Genomic DNA, 19,268 nt, shown 5'->3' on the forward strand with positions numbered 1-19,268 from the left:
AAATTTTAACAACCATCTTTGAAAAAGAAGGGATGTGGCTACTGGGAAGCCCTGGTTTGTGGAGTTTGCTGATTTTGGTTATGTAAATTCTCCCACCATGCCTGATTTCAAGCTACCAACATAAAGTCACCGAATACGGAACTGAGACGAGGTGATAACAGTCAGCTCTCTGGTATCAGCGATGTCTAGCACAACAGTCTATCAATAAATTACTTAAGCATCTCATTAGGAAACTTTTTTTTTCGTGAGAGAGGTTATTAGTTACATCACACAAAAATGTTCTGTTCCAGATCTGATTTGGGGCAATATTTTCTTAACAGCTCTAATTTCCTATTATCCTGCTGAGACCATGCTATAATGTTAACAACATGGGATAATGAAATCGTTGGAAAGAAGAAGTTTTCCTCTAACAACTTAAGTCCAAAATGGTTGGGGGCCTGTGAATTAACTGACAATAATATTAGCAGAAAAAAGAAAAACTTTATTTTTATGTATGTGTGTACACACAAGAGTACTCAGTGACAATCAGCCTCAGTGACCTCTGTGGAAAGACTAAAGCTCTTTTTATTAATTTCTCCTTTTATCTATATTATTTGTTTCCTTCTACTTTCCTTGGTTTTGCAGAAGTGTTCTTTTTTTGGCTTTTGGAATTAAACATTTAATTCACTTAGTTTCAATATTGCTTAATCTTTACTTTTTCCCCCTTTTGCAGCTGTGACAAAATAAACATAAACTTTACTGTCAACCGTTTTTAAGTATACAGTTCAGTGGCATGAAGTACCTTCACATTTATGAGCAATCATCACCACTATCCATCTCCAGACTCTCTTCATTTTGAAAACTGAAATTCCGTACCCATTAATTTCCCATTCAGCTATACTAGGTACCTCAAATAAGTCAAGTCGTACAGTATTTCTCCTTTTATCTGGCTTGCTTCACTTAGTACACTGTTCTCAAAGTTCAACCGTGTTGAAGTAGTAGGAGTAGGTAGTAGGAGTCAGAATTCTCTTCATTTTCAAGGCTGAATAATCTTCCATTGTTTGTATATACTACATTTTGTTTAGCAGTTCACCTCTCAATAGACACGTGGATTGGTTCTGCCTTTTGGTCATTATGAATAGTGCTGCTATGAACATGGGTGTACAAATATTTCTAAGTCCTTGCTTTCAATTCTCTTGGGTATATTCCCAGAAAGGAAATTGCTGGATCATATGGTAATTCTATTCTTAATTTTTTTGAGTAACTGCCAAACTGCTTTCCATAGCAGCTGCACATTTTACATTCCCACCAACAGTGCACAAGGTTTCCAATTTTTATTCTCTTAGCCGATAAATGAATTGAAAAAATTTTCTCCCACTCGATGGATTGCCTTTTCACTCTGTTGAGTATTTTCTTTCATGCACAGAATTTTTTTTGTTTTTTTAAATTTTGATATAGTTCAATTTACCTATTTTTTTTCCTTTTGTTGCCTGTGCTTTTGGTGTCATATCAAAGAAATCATTGCCTAACCCAATGTCATGAGGTTTTTCCCCTATGTTTCCTTCCGAGTTTCATAGTTTTAGATCCCATGTTAAATAAGTCTTTAATCCACTTTGAGCTAACAATTGTATGTAGTATAAGAAAGGGTCCAACTTCATTCTTTTGCATGTGGATATTTAGTTTTCCCATTTGTTGAAAAGACCCTCATTTCCCCTTTGAATGGTCTTGGCACCTAAGTTGAAAATACCGTAAGTGACAGGGTTTATTGCTGTGCTCTATATTCTATTTCATTGTTCTATATGCCTGTCTTTATGCCAGTACCACACTGCTTTGATTATTGTAGCTTTGTAGTAAGCTTTGAAGCCAGGAAGTGTGAGATCTCTATGTTTTTCTTTTACAAGATCATTTTGGATATTTATGGTCCCTTCAGTTTCCATATGAATTTTAGGATGAATTTTTTGACTTCTGCAGAAATGTTGTTGGGATTTTGATAGGAATTGCATTGAATCTGCAGATCATATTAAGTCTTGCAATCCATGAACACAGAATGTCTTTCAATTTATTGGTGTCTTCTTTAATTTCTTCCATCAAAGTTTTATAGTTTTCAGTGCAATAGTCTTTCACCTCCTTGGTTAAATGTCTCCAAAATATTTTATTCTTTTTCATTTTATTGTAAATTTAATTGTTTTCTTAATTTCCTTTTTCTGATCATTCACTTTTGGAGTATAGTAATGCAAATGGTTTTTGCGTGTTGATTTTGTATCCTGTAACTCTGCTGAATTTGTTTATTCTGGCAGGTTTTTTTTTTTTATTTTGGTGAAATCTCTAGGATGTTATACATATGAGATCATCATCTGTGAACAGAAATAATTTTGCTTCTTCCTTTTTAATATGGATGACTTCTATTTCTTTTTCTTGCCTTATTTCTTTGCCTAGGATTTCTGGTACTATGTTGAATAGAAATGGTGAAAGTGGCCATTCTTGGCTTGTTTCTGATCTTAGAGGAAAAGCTTTTAGTATTTCACTGTTGATTATGATGTTAGCTGTGGGCTTTTAATATGGTCTTTTTTAATGTCAATGTAGTTTCCTAGTTTGTTAAGTGCTTTTCATCATGAAAGCATGTTGAATTTTGCCAAATCCTTTTTCTGAAGCTATTGGATGATTACACGTTTTGTTTTCCTTATTCTGCTAATGTCATGTATTACAGTTGTATTACAATTGATTGATTTCTGTATATTGAACCATCCTAGCATTCAGAAACTAGTTCCACTTGATCATGCTTTTTAATTCTTTTAATTTGCTGATGAATTCTGTTTGTTAGTATTTTGTTGAGGACTTTTACACTAATACTCATCAGGGATATTTTTCTGTAGCTTCCTTTTCTTGTACTATTATTGTCTGGCTTTGGTATATAGATAATGCTGGCTACATAGAATAAGTTTGGAAGTGTTCCATTCTCTTAAATTTTTGGAAGAGTTTGAGGAAGAGAGGTGTCAATTTTTCTTTAAATGTTTGGTAGAATTCACCAGTTATGTCATCTTTTCCTGGGTTTTCCTTTATTGGGAGATTTTTGATTACTGATTTTAATCTCCTTATAAGTTTTATATCTCTGTACCAATTTTTGATTCTTCATGATTAAGTCTAGGTAGGTTATATGTTTTTAGGAAGTTGTCCATTTCATCTAGGTTATTAAATTTATCATACATTTGATCACAGTACTCTCTTGTAAAAATTTTATATCTGTACAATTGGTAGTAAAGTTCCATCTTGTATTTCTACTTTCTTGTTGTTGTTATTTGAGTTTTTCTCTCTTTGTTTCTTAGTCACTCTAGCTAAAGGTTTATCAATTTTCTTGATCTTTCCAAATAACCATGTCTTAGATTTGTTGATTTTCTCTGTTATTCTATTATCTATTTTGTTTATCTCTGTTCTAATCTTTTTTTTTCTTAATTCTTCTAGCTTTCATAGATTTCAGTTTAGTTGAGTATTACTTTTTTTTTTAAGTGAAGAAGATTGGCCCTGAGCTGACTTCTGTTGCCAATCTTCCCCTTTTTGCTTGAATAAGATTGTTGCTGAGCTAACATCTATGCCAGTCTTCGTCTACTTTTTATATATAGGATGCTGCCACAGCATGGCTTGATGAGTGTTGTGCAGATCTGCATCTGGGATCCAAACCTGCAAACCCCAGGTCACCAAAGTGGAGCACGTGAACTTAACCACTACACCACTGGGCCAGCCTTCATCTTCTTGGTTCTTTTTTAAGTCTTTTCATTTTCATGTCTGTTATCAATGCTTCAATATATAACATTCTGTAATGATTTGTGACAGGTGAATACCAACAACTTTTTAAAATATCCAGTGTCAATATCTTCTTGTAAATATAGATTTTCCCTAAACAAAAACAAAACAGGCAAACAATTTCAGGAGATAGTGATACCATCAGCATGATTCATCCAAATTGCAAAAATGACAATATTTAAAATCAGGCACATTATTTTGCTGCTTCGTAACACTTCTTTTTTAAACTTCTACAAATTTGTCAATGTAAAAAGAGTCCTAAAAAACTTCTTGATGACATTAAATTACAAAATTCACTTTGTAAAGTAGGGAATTATTTCTCCAATTTTGCTTTTAAGCTTTTTTTTCATCTGTTAAAAATATGATAAAAAGTGTGTTGAGAGAGGTGGAGAAAAAGGAGCTTGCATTTGATGGATACGACATGTCTGAAAATACTTCCAGAATGTAAAGGAAAAACTTAAAGAGCAAGAGTATGTTGTAAATAAGAGTCTTTCAGCAAGATAAATAAATGAGCAGTTCTTGCATCAGTTGGACCCACAGGACAGTGGTCTTCTTGGAGAATGCTTGTTTATATACTATTCTGTGAGATAGAGTTGGCTACCTCCAATGACTCATGTTTTACTAAAACCATAACAATCCATGTACTCTTCTAAAAGCTCATCCACTCTATCATTTAGATATCCAAACTTCAGTATGTGTTTATTCTGGAGTGTCTAGATGGAACACTATCTGCCAATCTTAAGTTTCCTTGGGAGTCTCCCAGCAGAATTATGTTAGTATTATCTTTTATTTGATTGAAATATCCTATTTTTTCATGGCACCATCATCATTTTGTTAATTATATGAAATAGTTCTTTAAATCCTTTGAGAATCCCATTTTCATAAAAATCCATGAAGTTGAGGCTACTTTGACATCTGGATGATAAATACCACCTTGATGGATACCATCTATAACATATCACCAATACCAGCTGAAAATATAAATATAGGGATACTGTTTTCTTAGAACTTATCAAAGAAAATTTCACATCTTTCTTTGAGCATAATGTCAGATTCTGCTGTCATTTCTTTAAGCTTAGATTTTGGTAAAGTCTTTTCAAAAAGAAAATCATGTGATTTAGTATACCCTTCTATCATACAAGGGTACTTCCCTTCTAAAGTTAGATTAAGATCAATTTTAATAGCATAATGTTTTTTTATTTAGCTTCAGTAACATTTTTTGACATTCATTTGTAACCAGCTTACAGTTGTCAATGATATTGTGTCATGTTGAGCATCTTTTTCCTAAGGAAAATCTACATAGTATCATATAAAAGTCTGTTAGTATCTGAAATTTGGCAGCTCCTCCTTTGATAAGACCACAGAGATTTTCTTCTAGTCTTGTAGGGTTCTTGGTGAGAACTAAACTTTGTGGGATTCTGTCATCAATATCACATGTACAGTAGAATCTTGATTAGTCATTTTTTTGGTTATCCAACCTTCATTAAGACACTCTGAGTTTTGTCCTTGAATTTGTGCCAGAACCTAGGCCACCAAAGTGGAGTGCACCAAACTTAACCACTAGCCTACAGGACTGCCCCTTCCCTCAGCTTTTGTTTATCTGGAAATGTCTTAATTTCTCCCTCATTTTTGAAGGATACTTTTCTGGATATAGGAGTCTTATTTAACAGGTTTTTCTTTCAACACTTTAAATATATCATCACAGTGCCTTCTTGTGTGCAAGGTTTCTGGTGAGAAATCTGCTTATATTCTTACACAGGACCTCTTGTACATGATGTTAGTTTTCTCTTGCTGCTTTGAAGATTCTCTCTTTGTCTTTGACTTTCCACAGTTTGATTATAGTGTGTCTCAGTGAGAGTCCCTTTGGGTTTATCCCACCTCAAGTTTGTTGAGCTTCTAGTATTTGTATGATCTCCAGCACCTAGTCTAAGACTTGACACACAGTAGACATACAATTAATATTTGTGAGATTAATAAATCACTTAGTGGCCTTTGTGCACAGGAAATACACAAAACCATGCCAGCTAGTATTTTTCCTTTTGGTATGGTTTCCAGGAAGCTAAAATATCACCTTTAAAGCTTAATCACAGGAATTATATCACCCTCCTAGAAATAGTATATTTGAATTCTCTCTTTTGATCCTGATGTTATGTTCCTAACTTATTGACCCACAAAACCTGTTTTGGAATGAGATGGTTAGGTGTATGCATGTGTGTGTTTGTGCATGCATGCATGTATGTGTGCACATATGTATGGGTACAAAGACAAATCAGTATAAAAATGCAATGTGTTGAGAGATCAGCAAGAATCAGAGACGTCATCCTAGTCAATCCATGACTGATGGTGGTGATGATTAAGCTAGTATCTCACCAAGATGACATTACCCTCTTTTTCATCTCTGTATCTTCTTATTTTAACCCTCTCATAGTCCTTGTGACTCATCTGTGGAGGACTGCAAAGCGATTGTGTAAAGAACTTTGTCTTTTGATTCTGTGTCATGTCTGTGGGCTGTTGATTAATGCCACTCAACACATAGAACTTATTGTCTTTTTTAGCATTCTTTTCTTGTGAAATATAAAAATTCAAACAAGTTCTAAAAAACAAAAGGATACAGCAAAATCAATATTTAGAAAGCAAGCATAAACACTACCAGGTTAAGAAGTAGAACATTAGTATTTGTTGTGTATACCACACATTGGATACTGTCTAATGATGTATTTTTGGTATTTGGTATTTGACTTTTAATGTATATGTGTGTGTGTGCATATATATATATATATATATATATTATACTGTCTGTAGACTATGTACCAAAAACCTACAGCAAACATTATACTTAATGATAAGAAACTCAAAACATCTCCACTAAGATCAGGCACAAGGAAAGGACGTATCCTCTTACTACTTTTCAACATCTTACTGGATGTCCTTGCTAATACAACAAGGCAAAAAAAGGAAATATATATATATATATATATATATAGTCTCCTCAGTTAGTAAGTTCCTTGAGAACAGAAGTCATACCTTATATTTCTTTTTACCTCTCACAATCCTAGTGCAGTGTCCTAGATATGTAGGTGTTAAATGTACTTTACATGATTAAGCATTTTATATTAACTCTGTGACTCTGAGAAGACCACTGAGGACTAATTTTAAAAAACAATAATTAGTTGAGGAAATAGAAAATTATATCACTTGTCTAAATTTGCATGTCCAAATCAGGCTATAAGGACAACTAGTATGTCATGATGCGGACTGTAAGTCCAGCCCTCTCTTGAGTTTTGGCTCTTGCCCAATGTATAAAATCAGTCTAAGACTATTTCAGTAGCCTTCTAACTAATCTTCCTGTCTTTAGTCTTGCCCTCATTCAATCAGTTCTTTATATGATGACTCAAGTGATCTGTGTAAACAGATTACACTGTGTCATGCCACTGCTCAGTAACTATTCATACAATGGTTCTCAGGTTTTGATGTGCCTCAGAACCACATGGAAAGTTTGTTACAAACCCATATTTCTTCTGTCATACAGAGATTCTGATTCAGCAGTTATGAGAGGGGATCTAGGATTTTACGTTCGTAAGAAGCACTACAGGTGACACTGATGCAGCTGAATAAGGTACTACCAATTAAGAAACACAGCTTCAAAGACTTTATTCTCTATGGATTGCAATTCAGCGTCCTTAGCAAGGCACACAAAGCTCCTACTGGGTAACCTTTTTTAACATGGACTCTATTCCCTCTGTGCCATTCTACTCCCATGTCACTCACACTATCATTTCTTGCTTGAACTGCTGCAACAGTGTGATGACTCCCAAATGCAAATTGCATTAATTGCCCTCCACTCCAATTTTTTTCCCAAGGTGGATCCAGAAAAATCTTTCAAAAGTGAAAATACGTTCATGTCATTCTCCTACTTAAATCCTTTCCATAGCCCTTCATGTCCTGAGAAATAGTTTCTCCAACTGGTTCAGGTATCACAGAATCTGGATGTCATGGTGGTCTTTCCAGAATGCCATGAAATAATTGATATATTAAATTGCACCATAGGAAATAAAACATTTTTCAAAAGAACTCTTATTCCAAGATCCATTCATGATAAAAATTCTCAATAAACTAGGGTTAGAGGGAAAATTTCTAAACTTGATAAAGACTATCTACAAAAAACCTACAGCAAACATTATACTTACTGATAAGAAACTCTAAGCATTGCCACTAAGATCAGGTACAAAAAAAGGATGTGCCCTCTTACTACTACTTTACAACATCTTGCTGGATGTCCCTGATAATGTAATAAGGCAAAGAAAGGATATATAGATTTGGAACGAAGACATAAAACTGTCTTTTTTTGCATATGACCTGATTGTCAATGTACAAAATATGAAAGAATCAAGGGAAAAAAAACCTCTCAGAACCAAGAAGCTATTAAAGCAAGGTTGCAGGATAAAATGTTAATATATAAAAGCCAATCGCTTTCCTATATATCAGCAATAAATAAGTGGAATTTAAAATAAAAAGCACAGTGCTATTTACATTAGCACCCAAAAAAATGAAATACTTAAGTATAAATCTAGCAAAATATGAACAAAATCTATATAAGGAAAACGAAAAACTCTGATGAGAGAAATCAAATAAGAACTAAGTAAATGAAGAGATATTCTATGTTCATGGACGGGAAAACTCAATTTTCTCAAGATGTCAGTTCTTCTCAACTTGATCTATATAATCAATGCAATTCCAATCAAAATCCCATAAAATTATTTTATGCTTATAGCCAAATTGATTCTAGTCTTTATAGGGAGAAGCAAAAGACCCAGAATAGCCAAGAAAATATTGAAGGCGAAGAACAACATTGGATGACTGACACAACCTGACTTTGAGACTCACTATAAAGCTACAGTCATCAAGACAGTGTGCTATTGGTGAAAGAAAAGACAAATAGATCAAAGAAACAGAATAGAGAGCCCAGAAGTAGACCCAAATAAATATAGTCAACTGATCTTTGACAAAAGAGCAAAGGCAATACAGTGGAGCAAAGATAGTCTTTTCAACAAAATGGTGATGGAACAACTGGACATTCACATGCAAAAAAAATGAATCCAGACACAGACTTTATACTTTTTACAACAATTGACTTAAAATGTATCACACTCCTGGATGTAAAGTGCAAAATTTAAAACTCTTAGCATAGAACATAAGAGAAAACCTAGATGACCTTGGGTATGGTGGTAAATTTTTAGACAAAACATCAAAGGTACAATGCATGAAAAAATAACTGATAATCTGGACTTCATTAAAAATGTCTGCTTTGTGAAAGAAAATGTGAAAATACTGAGAAGACGAGCCACACACTAGGAGAAAATCTCTGCAAAAGACACATCTAATCATGAACTGTTAGTAAAAACATACAAGGAACTCTTAAAACTCAACATGAAGAAAACAAATAACTCGATGTAAAAATTAGGTCATATACCTTAGAAGACAACTCACCAAAGAAAATATAAATGTGTCAAATAAGCATATGGAGAGATGCACCACATCAACATCAGGGAAATTCAAATTAAAACAATGAGATACCACCATATGTCTATTAGAATGGTCAAAACACAAAACACTGGCAACACCAAATCCTGGTGAGAATGTGGAACAAGAAGAACTCTCATTCATTGCTGGTGGGAGTGGAAAATGATCCAGTCATATTGGATGAGTTTAATACTTTCTTACAAAGCTAAACATACTCTTACCTCACGACCTAGCAATCACACTCTTTGATATTTACCCAATGGAATTGAAAGTATGTTCACACAAAATTCTGCACACAATGTTTATAGAAACTTTATTCATAATTGCCAAAGCATGGACACAACCAAATTGTCCTTCAGTAAGTGAATGGATAAATAAAGAGTGGTACATTCAGATGATGGAATATTATTCAATGCTGAAAATAAATGAGCTATCAAGCCATGAAAAGACACAGAGGAACTTTAAATGAATATTACTAAGTGAAAGAAGCCAATTTGAAAAGGCTACATGCTATGTGATTCCAGCTTTATGACATTTGGGAAAAGCAAAACTATGGAGACAGTAAAAAGATCAGTGTCTGCTGGGAGTTGTGGGGAAAAGAGGGAGAAAGACGAATAGGCAGAGCACAGACATTTTTTAGGTCAGTGAATACTCTGTATGATACTATAATGATCAATACGTGTCATTATATATTTGTCCAAACCCATAGCACGTACACCGGGAGTGAACGCTAAGGTAAACTACAGACTTTGGATGATATGATCTTTCAATGTCGGCTCATCAAGTTTAAAAAACGTACCCTCTGATGACAGGTGTTAATGGAAGGGGCTATGCATATGTGGGAACAAGGAGCATAGGGAAAATCGAAGTACCTTTCTCTCAATTTTGTTGTGAATTTAAAATTGCTCTAAAAAATAGTCTCAAATTTTAAAAATCTGATGGCAAAAGAAAAAATGAACACTTATGCTAGCAGAAAATATGTCTGCATTATGTGTGCAACATAAAATCATAGCCACAAACACAAATATTCATGAAAAAATAATTTAATTAAGAAGAAATAATAAAATTTAGTTTAAATACAGAACATGTAATATTACATGAGTCTGCATATGTAACAGGCCACCAGTGTAACCATGAGATCTCTGAATTCACTTCCATGTAGAGTACACTAAACCTGTATCCCAGTTCAACCTTTCCAACTACTCTTGGTGTGCCATTATTTTGTGCACATTTTTCTGGCAGCTTTTAAGGAGTGTGCAACAAAACTTTTTTCTTTCTTTATTTCCTTCTCTTTCTTTCTTCCTTCCCTCCTCCTTTCCTTTCTTCCTTCTTTCCTTCCTTCCTTTCTCTTCCTATGGATATTCTTTACCATATTAAAACCCCTAATAAGTCCAACAGTAAGTAAAACTATTTAATGTTATACAACAAGGCTAGTTAACACTTATTCATATACTAAGCACTTGTCATGCAATATAATATTTGATGTTTATGAATCACAAATTTCATTCTAAATGCTATCAAGTAAGTATATTGAAATGAGTATCTTATCTAATGAGTGAACATAAAGCTTGCTTTGGCATCTACGCTTCAATAATGTTTGGTTTTACTTTGCTTGACATTTACATTTTCTTTCTGGATCTGTTGGAAATTTTGTTGCTTGGAGAAAAATACTGAAATGAAAGCCTAATATTAGTACTTATCATTTAAACAGACAAATTATTACAGTGTAAAAACAGTCATTTTTTGTACATGAAATAAGATTCATGGAGAGAATATGTCTAAAATTAAATTATGTACAGAATGAAAATATGTCTACAGTGAAGAGCTCAAGGAGAAATAATCAGGTTTGTTCTGCTCATAATAGAAGAACTGAGTAAAAATGATCTGCAAGTAATGTCCAAACTTTTCAATAATTATTTTATTTTATGGGAGATCTTATAGGCTACAATAATATTTGTTTTTTAATAACTTTTATTTTTTTTGGATGTGCATCATATTTCAAATTCTGGATACATTACATCATGTTCACCACCCGAACACTAATTATAGTGCATCCCCTCACATGTGACCCTAATCACCCCTTTTGCCTTCCCCCCTCCCCCCTTCTCCAACGGTAACCACCAGTCCAATCTCCAATGCTATGTGGGTTTTTTTTGTCGTTTTTATCTTCTACTTATGAGTGAGATCATATGGTATTTGACTTTCTCCCTCTGACTTATTTCACTCAGCATAATACCCTCAAGGTCCATCCATGTTGTCACAAATGGCTAGATTTCGTCATTTCTTATGGCTGAGTAGTAGTCCATCATGTATAAATACCACATCTTCTTTATCCATTCGTCCCTTGACGGGCACCTATGTTGCTTCCAAGTTTTGGCTATGGTGTATAATGCCGCAATGAACATAGGGGTGCAAGTATCTTTACGCCTTTGTGTTTTCAAGTTCTTTGGATAAATACCCAGCAGTGGAATAGCTGGACCATATGGTAGATCTATCCTTAATTTTCTGAGGATACTCCAAACTGCTTTCCATAGTGGCTGCACCAGTTTGCACTCCACCAGCAGTGAACAAGGGTTCCCTTCTCTCCACACCCTCTCCAGCATTTGTTGTTTCCTGTCTTGTTAATTATAGCCATTCTGACAGGAGTGAGGTGATACCTCATTGTAGTTTTGATTTGCATTTCCCTGATAGCTAATGATGTTGAGCATCTTTTCATATGCCTGTTGGCCACCTGTATTTCTTCTTTGGAGAAATCTCTGTTCAGATCTTTTGCCCATTTTCTAATTGGATTGTTGGTTTTTTTGTTGTTGAGCTGTATGAGTTCTTTGTACATTTTGGATATTAACCCCTTATCTGATATGTGGTTTGCAAATATCTTCTCCCAGTTGTTAGGTTGTCTTTTCATTTTGTTGATGTTTCCTTTGCTGTGCAGAAACTTTTTAGTTTGATGTAGTCCCATTTGTTCACTTTTTCTTTTGTTTCCCTTGCCCAGTCAGACATGGGACTTGAAAATATGCTGCTCAGACCAATGTCATAGAGCATACTGCCTATGTTTTCTTCTAGAACTCTCATGGTTTCGGGTCTTACATTCTATGCTACAATAATATTAATGAACTGGAATACTCACAAAAGTCTCCAAACTTATTGGACACAAATATCAAAGGTCTGCTGAAATTACCATTTCCTTATTTCAAATATGAAGGAGCTACATAGAGAGTTATAAATATCTAAAATAAGAACAGAACAAAATTCTATGGAAAAACACATGAAAAGAATTACTATTTCCTAAGTTCATATTTAAATAGAATATTTTTCTGTTTTCTCAGCATAATTAATTTTATATTGTTCCTGTGTAGAATGCTACCTTATCTAAATATTTATGATGCTGCAATAATTTCCAATTGATAAAAATTGATATCATATACTAAGAAATATGCCTGTGCAATTTGAAATTGAAGAGAATACATGATATAAAGATATATATTTTCAAAACTTTCTTATACATATTAATAGCATCAGAAATAACGTATTAAAGTTTCACATCAGGGAAATATAAGTTTAAATGGTATACACAAAAAGTACGCTCTAAAAAACACAATGAAAATTTAATATGTTCCACAAAATGACATCTCACATTCGTTCAGGCAACAAAGCGTTCCCCTACCATTTTTGCACCTGTCATTTCAAATAACACCATAATTTTGAATTAAAATACAATGTGTCTTTCTTCAAGTCAGAAAATAAATCAGTCACTTTCAGTTGACACACGGTAGGGGTATTTTTACAAAAGAAAGAATGATGAATCATGAGTCTAGAAACATAAACAGCATGGGGGCTTCAGGTGGTGATAAGAAAGAGAGAGTGAGATATCAATGTCCTGAATTTATTTCCATTTCCTTTATAGATAGTATTGTAAGGAAAGGAAAAGTTATTCACAGAAAGCACTAAATGGAATGACGCTTTTGCAACTCTGAGTTGATTACTACAAAGAGAAGAACTATTATATGTGTTAAAGATGAAAAACTTCTATGGAACAAAGTGCTCACCGTTTCTCTTCTCATATTTAGTGAACATCAGCATCCTGCACAGAGCTTTGTTACAGCTGCCACTTTAAGCCAATGCAAAATACCGTATTATTTATATAATATAACAGAGCTTGCCATATGTATGCCTATGATCAGACTTTGGATTTCTGGAATTTTATTAAAAATTCCTAGCCGAATAAAATTTCAGCATCTATTTATATCACATCATTTCACTACAGTTCAATTAGCAAGCATTTTTCAAACCTTTCCAGCAGATAGGAATTGTTTGTGTCTGTGTGTGCAAGTGTGTATTCTCTTTTCAATAATATGAAAATTTTTTAAATAAGAAAAGAGTTTTACATCTCAAAGAACTATAAAAAGAACAAACTAAGCCCAAAACTAGCAGAAAAAAGGAAGCAGCAAAGAACAGAGCAGAAATAAATGAAATTGACATCAGAAAAACAATGAAAAAAATCAACGAAACTAAGAGATGGTTTTTCATAAAGATAAACAAAACTAACAAACCTTTACCTAGACTAAGAAGAAAAGAGAGGAGGATCACGCAAACAAAAAATGAAAGAGAAGACATTACAACTGATACAATTCAAGTACATAGGATCATGAGAGATTGTGAACAATTATATTTCAACAAATTGGATAACCTAGAAGAAATGGATAAGTACTGAGAAAAATACAACCTACCAAGACTCACTCAGGAAGAAATAGAAAATCTGAACAGACCAATAATGAGAAAGAAGACTGGATAAGTAATCAAAAAACTGAACACAGAAAAACTCAGGACCAGATGATTTCACCGGTAAATTCTACCAAACATTTAAAGAAGAATTAATGCCAATCATTCTCAAAATCTTTCAAAAAATTGAAGATGAGGGAACACTTCCAAACTCATTTTATGAGGCCAGCATTACCTTAATACCAAAGCCAGATAAAGACACTACAAGTAAAGAAAATTATAGGTCAATATTTCTGGTGAATATAAATGCAAAAGTTCTAAACAAAATATTAGCAAAACAAATTCAACAACATATTAAAAGGATTATACACCAAGATCAAGTGGAATTTATCCCTGGGGTGCAAGGAGGGTTCAACATATGCAAATCAATAAATGCAATGTACTACGTTAATAAGATGAAACAAAAATTACATGATCATCTCAATAGATGCATAAAAAGCATTTGACAAAATATAAAATCTTTTCATGATAAAAATCCTCAACAAATTGCTTATAGAAGGAACATAGTTCGACTTAATAAGGGCCATATAAGACAAACCCATAGCTAAGAGACCCAATGGTGAAAAACTAAGTTATTCCTCTAAAATCAGTAAGAAAACAGCTGTGTCCATTCTCATCACCCTTATTCAACATAGTACTGGAAGTCCTAGTCAGAGCAATTAGGCATAACAAAGATATAAAAGGCATCCAAACAAAAAGGGACGAAGTGAATTTTCCATTATTTGCAGATTATATGATCTTATATATAGAAAATCCTGAAGATTCAATCTAAAAACTGTTTTTGATCAAATCAAACTGGATTTGAATCAATAAATCCAGTAAGTTGCAGGATATAAAATTAGCATACAGAATATCAGTTGTGTTTCTATATGTTAACAACAAAACATCTGAAAAAGAAATAAGGAAAACTATCCCATTTACAATATCACCAAAAACAATTAAATACTTAGAAATGAATTTAATCAAGGAAGTGAAAGATCTATACAATGAAAACTACAAGACTTTGATGAAAGAAATCGAAGGTAAGCAAATGGAAAGGTATCCTTGTGCTCATGGATCAGAAAAATTAATATTTTTAAAATGTCCGTATTACCCAAAACCATCTATAGATTCATTGCAATCCTTATCATTTTCCAGTGGCATTTTTTACGGAAATAGAAAAGCAGTCCTAAAATTATTATGGAAGCAAAATAGACCCTGAATAGCCAAAGCAATCTTGAAAAAGAAGAGCAAAGCTGGAGGCATAACACTTTCTGATTTCAAACTATGTATACTACAAAGCTACAATAACTAAAACAGTATGATACTGGAAGGAAAATAGACACATGCACCAATGAAATAGAATAGAGAGCTCAGAAATAAACCTCTGCATATACAGTCAACTAGTATTTGACAAGGAAGCCAAGAATGCTCAATGGGAAAAGGACAGTGTCTTCCACAAAAGATAAGGGGAAAACTGGATAACCACATGCAGAAAAATGAAACTGGACTCCTATCTTACACTCATCACAAAAATTGACTCAAAATGGATTAAATACTTAAACTTAAGACCTAATACCATCAAACTCCTGGATGAAACATAGGGAAAAATTTCCTTGACATTTGAGTTAAAAAAATTCATTTCAATCTGCCTCCTGTGTTTCTCCTTTACTTTCACACTACTATCATATTCACAGCCATTCTGACACCAGATGTATGGGTTTATTTCTCTATGCCAAACAATTTTGTGACACCAGGGGGCTATCCTACAACTTAACTCAACTCTGATACTGTCTACCTGGAGACAGCATCAGATCCCACAGGTTGTAGACTCAGTCCCATGAGACTGCCCCCCACTTCAGATGTCAATCACAAGTAGGATGTCCCCAAGTTACCCACAATTTTTGTCCAACTTGGCTATAAATGACCTCCTCCTCCTTGGGTTTGATTATTTGCTAGAATGGCTCACAGGACTCGGAGAAACACTTTTTACATTTACCAGTTTATTTAAGGATATGATAAAGGATACAGATGAACAGCCAAAAGAAGAGATACATGGGGCAAGGTCTGGGAGGGTCCTGGGAGGCGTGATCAATCATTAACTCCTTTTCCGGCCCCTCTCCTCTCTCTGGAGAAGGTGGAGTGGGGCTGAAATTCCAAACTGATAATCATGGCATGGTCTTTCTGGTGACCAGCCCCCATCAAAGGGCCATCCAAGAGCCCACCGAAAGTTGCCTCTTTAGAACAAAAGATGCTGCTATCGCCCACAAAATTACAAGGGTTTCAGAATCCCTGTGTCAGGAACTGGGGTCAAAGAACAAATATTAGAAAAAAAGATCCTCCTAGTCCTCTTATTTTGTCGGAAATTACAAGGGTGTCAGGAGCTCTGTGCCCGGAACCAGGGGTAGAGAATTAGATACTTTCTATTGTCTCACAACATAGTTCTTGACAATGACTTTTTCAGATATGACACCAAAAGCACAAACAACAATGCAAAAATCAGTAAGTGGGGCTACATCAAACAAAAAACTTCTGCACAGCAAAGGAAACCAACAAAGAAATGAAAAGGCAGCCTATGGAATGGGAAAAAATATTAGTAAACCACCAATCACATAAGGAGCAAATACCAAAATATGCAAGGAACTCATACAACTCAATACAGAAAAACCAATTTGATTTAAAAATGGGCCTTTTTCCAAAGAAAGTATCCAAATGGCCAACAGTATATGAAAAGATGCTCAACATAACTAATTATCAAGGAAATGCAAATCCAAACCACAATGAAATTTTACTTCACACCTGTTAGAATGACTGTTAACAAGAAGATAATAGATAAGTATTGGTCAGGATGTGGAGAAAATGGAAAACATTTTCACTGTTGATGGAATGCAAATTGGTTTAACCTCTATGGAAAACAGCCTGGAGATTCCTTAAAAAATTAAAAGTAGAAGTATCATATGATCCAACATTTCCACTTCTGGTATATATCTAAAGGAAATAGAATATCAAAGAGATATCCACATTCCCATATTTATTGTAGCATTATTCACAGCAGCCAAGATATGGAACCAACCAAAGTATTCAAGAGATGAATGAATAAAGAAGATGAATAAAGTATATATATATATATATACTCAATGGAATAATATTTAGCCATGAGAAGGAAAGACATCTTGCCATTTGCAAGAACATGGATGGACCTCAAGGACATTATGCTAAGTTAGAAGAGTCAGACAGAAAAAGACAGGTACTGTATATTACTTATATGGGGAATATAAAAACATCCAAATCCATAAAAACAGAGAGTAGAATGGTGGTTACTAGGGTCTGTGCCTTGCTGGAATTGGGGAGATGCTGTTTAAGTGGACAAGCTTGCAACTGGTGGATAAAGAAGTCCTGGAGACCTAATGCAAAACATAGTGATTATAACTAACAATACTGTATTATAATCTTTAAAGTTACCAAGAGACTAGATCTTAATTGTTCTCACAACAAAAAAGAAATGATAACTATGTGATATGATAGATGTGTGAGCTAATGCTATGATGATAATCATATTGCAGTATATAAATGTATCAAATCAACACTTTAAACTTACACAATTCTATATGTCAATTATATCTCAGTAAAGAAATAAAGCACACGTAATAATGATAGTTATGCGTGCTACCCACTATTTTAAAGAAGGCAAACAAAGGGAAATGACCCATATTTGAAAATTAATTAATTATCATGAAAGTGATATTAAGATAACGAATCAGTTAGTAAGCATGCTGAAGGAATAAAGAAAATGTTAAGGATAAGTTCATCAGAGATGTTTTGAAGGAGGCATCACTATGTCCATTATTTTGGAGGTAGTAAATTGGTATCTAAAGAACAGGTGGTAGTAATTTTAATTTCAACTTGCGATGCCAGATTATTCATGGCCTGAGACTTAATGTTGTGTGAGTTTGTCTGGGGAACTGTTAGCAAAATGGTGAATAGAAGTCCATTTGAGTAGAGGTGCTAAGGGTTATCCTAGGATATATATATATTTTATGGAAGAACAACTATGTGTGACTATCCTGATCAAATAACGAGCTTTTATTATCATTATTAGGGGGACATTATGAATATCTCATATTATTTACCACTTGACTTAATTTCTCAGCCTAAGTCCCTGTTAGACTTAGGTACAAATTCTCTAGAGTATAAGAATACTCTAAGCCTAAACTGGTAGTCATCTAACACTAAAAGTTCTATGAAATACTGGGATACAAGCAGAAATACGATGGTGTCACTCTGATACTTTGCATGCAAAAAAGAGGAACAGAGGCACTGTTCCTTAGTGCAACATGGGACACTGTGGGTTTTTCATCTTGAAGACTCCATTGCTTTAGGGCAGCAAGAGATAATGATGACCAACAGGTAGATGTTCATCAAAGAATTGAACAGAATCAATACACTGTAGAAATAGAGTTTCTTGTATTCATATTAGACAATTTTGTACACTCCAGAAGTATTTGTGGGACAATTCATAGGTTAATACTATACTGTGTGAATAGGTAGGATCAAAAGCCAGTGACATTTGGCTTCTTAATTTTCCTGTGGCCCTTATCTGTATATATAGGTTAATGAGGTCTGGATAAGATTTGATTGCACAAGAATAAAATACAATTTAGCTACCACAATTTTGTGTGTGTGTATGAGAGAGACTGAGTACATGCATGCACGAGAGTAAATTTTAGGAATTCATCTATGTTATCCCCAGAAGACATTAAAAAAGAAAAAGAGTCTGGAATCAGTTCTCAAATACTTTGCTACCCAAAGTGTGGTTCTCCAGCCAGCAACATTAACAGTACACGGAAGCTTGTTAAAAACAAAAAAAACTCAAGTTTTATCTCAAACTCCTGAATCAGGTTCTGTAATTTATCAAGATTTCCAAGTGATTTGTGTGTACATTAAATTTTGAGAAGCACTGCAAACACAATATAACTAGTCAAAAGTTTGTGTTTAATATAATAACCATGAACTCAACCTCCAGATTAGGAAAGGTTTAGTCATCACGTCAAAGGAGTGAAGAATAAGTGGAATAATTCAGAGAGACTTTGAAAGAGACAGCAGTCGGCCAATTATTAACGAAGAAATATGTGGTATATATAAAACATCAGATGAATCTTAATATAGTAATGCTTATTTTCTATTTAGTCAATTCATAATAATCTGAAATGTAT

The 19,268-nt window shown here is 34.0% G+C and overlaps 1 pseudogene; it reads right to left on the reverse strand.

Annotated features, from left to right (window-relative positions):
* Nucleotides 1-4,345: 4,345 nt before the first annotated feature.
* On the reverse strand, nucleotides 4,346-5,238 carry LOC100072109 (cytosolic 5'-nucleotidase 3A pseudogene; annotated as a pseudogene).
* Between the last annotated feature and the right edge of the window lie 14,030 nt (nucleotides 5,239-19,268).

Source organism: Equus caballus, chromosome X, assembly GCF_041296265.1.
Source record: "Equus caballus isolate H_3958 breed thoroughbred chromosome X, TB-T2T, whole genome shotgun sequence".
NCBI lineage: Eukaryota > Metazoa > Chordata > Mammalia > Perissodactyla > Equidae > Equus > Equus caballus.